General features: G+C 39.1%; 1 non-coding gene across 1 annotated transcript; it reads right to left on the reverse strand.

Annotated features, from left to right (window-relative positions):
• Positions 1–729: 729 nt before the first annotated feature.
• Positions 730–870, reverse strand: LOC116564152. Its single transcript, XR_004274747.1, has one exon. It is a non-coding gene; the product is annotated as a small nucleolar RNA SNORA2/SNORA34 family (small nucleolar RNA).
• Positions 871–4,907: the final 4,037 nt, after the last annotated feature.

Consider the following 4,907-nt stretch of genomic DNA (forward strand, 5'->3'; position numbering starts at 1 on the left):
GTGGTGATGCTGCACATTCTGAGCACCTGCAAAGCCTCCCTCTAAGTTCTAGCCAGTTGATGTTCCCAAGTCTCCATTCAGTACCTTGGGTAAGATTCTGCACTCCCTCCGACCCCCCACCCCTGGACTGTGAAGATTCAACATGAATGATTGCTTTTTTAGCCCTTTTTGTATTTTTATTGACTGGTTAGACTCTGGGCATTTAATTCCCTGTGACAAAAACTCTCAGTTGTACATACTTAAGCCTGTCCATGTCTCACTGACTTGCTGTCTCAGTCAATATAATGTTGGTTGGCTTAACCATGGAACCTATTCTGTTTGCTACATCTAACTTTCTTTTCTCCCTAACAAGAAAGCCAGGAAGCTGGGGGCATCAAGTATCTGGTACAGTCAGTGACTAACTTTCTTTTCTTTCCTTTTTTTTTTCAATTTAGTATTTTCTTATGAAAGTAATATATGCTTATCATCAGTAAGTGGTTCAGAATTGGGTGAACTTCCCAATCCCATCTCCTGCTAACAGTATGGTAAGTATTCTTCCAGTTGTTTTCTAGTCATTTACTAAAATAAAATAAGATGAAATAAAATAAGGTAACATAAAAATCACACAAAACACACTATATACACAAATAGAATACTACCAAAATCACTATTGTGTAATTTGACTTTTTTCATTTAATAATTATTGTGACCCTTTTCTATGTCAGTATATTTGTCCATCATTTTTTTTCCAAATGTTCCTTTCTAATGAATTGGCCATTACATTTCCAAAGTTATAAAATGGCCAAGAGACTATAGAAAGACAATCAATCAGTTAGTCTCCTGCTTGAAACCAACAGCTTCACCAAACTGCTGGCCTTGAATCAGGACCAACTGTTCTTTTTAATACCTATGGAATACTTTTACTAGAACACTCTGGCTTCGAGGTATAGCAACCCAACTCATATTACTTTAAGCAAAAAAGAATTTATTGGTTCACAAGAGTAGGAGGCAGAGAGGTAGGATTGGCCTTGGAAGGTATACCAGGGACCCAATGGTATCATGGGGATGCCCTTTCTTTTCATTTCCAGATTGGTACTTATGATTTGTTTGGTTTCCTTCTTTTCTACAGCAAAGCATACTTATTTCCTGCAATAGGGACAGAGGGTCACTCCTGCTGATACCTTCTTTTGCATCATCTCACAACTACCTGCCTACTGGTTGGATGATCCTGAGCTAATTATCTCACCCATCTCAACTGCAGCTGTCATGTAAGCGGGTATATTTGGGCTCACTCTTCTCAGCTCTTTCTTGTGGTCCAGCCAGAATCATGCCAGGTGTGGAAACGGGAAGGCTAGAAAGCAAAGTTTCCCACTGCTCTGATACAGGTCCTCTTCCTTCAAAGATGTGGTGATCTTCAAACCACATCTTTGAGGATCACCCTATGGAGCACCTTGGTGTCCATCTCCTCTTGCCTAGGCCTGCTCTTAGGATATTGGTTGTATTGGTCCTAGCCCTTCATTTTATTGGGTGCACTTTTGAGAGTAGATGAAGAGCTAACCAAACTATAAATCCCTGATTGGGTGTTTCTTTTAATAATGAACAACTTAGGAACCCTTCTACCTTGTTTCTGGGGCCAAGGCTACTCTTCTCACAGGAGTATTCCAGAGTTATGTTTAATTCTTACAAAATTATGCTTCAGAAGCCATAATATATGGGTGCCCACTGGTGAGGATTTCTTAAGATAAAGATCCTGGGCTCTACCCTTTGAGACTGAATCAGTAGATCTGGGGTAAGGCCCAGAATTTATACTTTAAAAAAGCAACACACCAACTTCCAGTTTCCAGTCTGCATGTGAGAAGCTTGGAAGTTGTCACTCTGCCCTAACAACAAGGAAAAAGCTAAACAGGTCAGGCACAGTGGCTCTCATCTGTAATCCCAGCACTTTGGGAGGTTGAGGCAGTTAGCATTTCTTGAGTCCAGGAGTTCAAGACAAGCCTGGGAAACATGGTGAAACTCCATTTCTACAAAAAAATTAAAAATTAGCCTGGTGTGGTGGCGCACACCTGTAGTTGCAGCAACTTGGGAGGCTGAGGTGGAAGGATCACTTGAGCTCAGGAATTCGAAGTTATAGCGATCCACGATAGCACCACTGCACTCCAGCCTGGGTGAGAGGGTAAGACCCTGCAACAACCCTTTTTAGATCTCTAAGAGAGGTTAGATTACATGGCCCTCTACGGCAACTAGTGCCCATGTAGGAAAACCTTAACTGTAATTGATGAATTGCTGGAGGCTGAGTGTGGAAAAGTCGAAAACTCTAGGGGGACCCATTCATTAAGAGACCTCCCACATTTTTGTGTTTTACCTTTAGAAGCTCTACCACACCCCACAGTGAATATTGGAGAAAAATCCCCTCACGCTTCTGCTAGGGGAAGGGGAAAAGAACCATTTAAAAATACACCAGAACACTATGTTCTTCTGAACGTGGTCTGCCCTTAGGAGGAACTACTTCGCCAGAGCCTAAACTTCAGGGGTTTTACCGACACCTAACTGACCCGGAAGAAGGGAGACACTCAACTCTAAGTAAACTAGGAATAGAGGGAAATTTCCTTAACTCAATAAAGAATATCTGTAAAAACAAACAAACAAAAACAAAAAACCAAACACCCTATAGATAATGTCATACTTAATGATGAGAAACTTGAAGCCTTCCCTTAAGATCAGGAGCAAGGCAAAATGTTTCCTCTCTCCACTGCTTCTGAACAGCAGATGAAAAATTCTAGATAATACAGCAAGGAAAAGAAATTAAAGATACAGATTGGGAGGGAAATAATAAAACTGTCTTTGTTTGCAAATGACATGATTACCTATGAAGAACATCTGAAAAAAATTGGCAGAAAAGTCTCCTGGAACTAAGAAGTAATTATGGGAATGTTGAGGAATACTAGGTTAATATACTAAAGTCAATTGTTTTCCAATATACCAGTATCTTAGTCTGTTTTATGCTTCTAAAACAGAATACCCAAGACTAGGTAATTTATAAAGAATAGAAATTTATTTTTTACAGTTCTGGAGGCTGGGAAGCCTAAGGATAAGGGGCTTATATCTGGCGAGGTCCTTCCTATTGTGCATCCCCTGATGGAAAGCAGAAGGGCAAGAGAGCATATATGTAGAGGGGAAAGGAAGGGGAGGGAAAAAGAAGGGAAAAGACTAGAAAGGGAGAAGGGAAGGGCCCCCCACCCCTAGAGGAAGGGGAGGGGAGGGAAGCCAAACTCATCCTTTTATTAGGAATCCACTCCCACAAAAAGCATGAATCCATTCATTAGAACAGAACCCCTCATGTCTTAATCACCTCTTATAGGTCCCACCTCTCAACACTGTTGCATTGGGGATTAAATTTCTTTCCGTGATATATTCAATGCATGACAACAAGCAATGAACAAATGAAATTTGAAATTAAAAAAAAAAGTCCTCCACCAAAATAAAATAGGTATAAATCTACCAAAATTCATACAAGATCCACATGAGAAACACTGCAAAACTTTAATGAAAGAGGAACCAAACAGATGGAAAAATACTACATGTTCATGGATGGGAAGATTCAATAGTGTCAAGATGTCAGCTCTTGCCAACTTGATGTACAGATTCAATGTAGACAAAATTAAAATCCCAGCAGGCCATTTTGTGAAGATTAACAAATTGATTCTAAAGTTAATCTGCAGAGGCAAAACACCCAGAAGTACCAACACAGCACTGAAGAATAAAGTTGGAAGACTAACACTATCTGACTTGAAGACGTAATATAAAGCTGTGGTAAACTAGACCGTGTGGTATTGGTGAAAGAATAGACAAATAGATCTATTTGTGGAACAGAATAGAGAGCTCAGAGATAAACCCTGCAGATAGTGTATGTCAAAGAGCAAAGGCAATACAGTGGCACAAAGAGTCTTCAACAAATGGTCCCAGAACAACTGGACATCACATACCAAAAGAAAAAAATGAGTAAGACACAACCCTTACTTTTGTCACAAAAATTAACTCAAAATGGATCACAGACCTACATGTAAAATGCAAAACTGTAACACTCCTAGAATGTAATAACACAGGAGAAAAATCCAGATGAGCATGGGTATGGTGATAACATTTTAGATACAACACCAAAGGCATAATCCATGAAAGAAATAATTGATAAACCAGACGTCACTAAAATTAAAAACTTCTGTTTTACCAAAGATGGTGTCAAGATAATGAGAAGATAATTCAAAGACTGCGAGAAAATATTTGCAAACGACATTTCTGATAATGGACTGTTTTCCAAAATACAAAACAAAATAAACCTCTTAAAACCCAGCAATAAGGAAACAAACAACCCAGTCGAAAAAATGGGCCAAAGACCTTAACAGACACTTTACCAAAGAAGATATGCACACGACAAATAAGCATATAAAGAGATGTTCCACATCATATGTCATCAGGGAAATGAAAATTAAAGCAGCAATGAAGTACCACTACACACACATATTAGAGTGGTCCAAATCTGGAACACTGACAACACCAAATGGTGGTGAGGATGTGGAGCAACAGGAACTCTCATTCATTGCTGGTGGGAATACAAATGATACAGCCACTTTGGAAGACAGTTTGGTAGTTTCTTACAACATAAACATACTCTTACTATATAATCCAGCAATCATGTTCTTTTGGTATTATGTCCACACATAAACATGCATATGGATGTTTATGTCAGCTTTATTCAAAATTTCCAACACTTGGAAGCAACTGAGATGTCCTTTGGTAGGTGAATGGATAAATAAACTGTGGTACATCCAGACAAAGGAATATTATTCAGCACTAAAAAGAAATGAGCTATCACATCATCAAAAGACATGGAGGAAACTTACATGTATATTATTAAATGAAAGAAGCCAGTC

The sequence above is a fragment of the Sapajus apella genome, unplaced genomic scaffold (genome assembly GCF_009761245.1).
Source record: "Sapajus apella isolate SASKATOON/1434 unplaced genomic scaffold, GSC_monkey_1.0 scaffold36, whole genome shotgun sequence".
Taxonomy (NCBI): domain Eukaryota; kingdom Metazoa; phylum Chordata; class Mammalia; order Primates; family Cebidae; genus Sapajus; species Sapajus apella.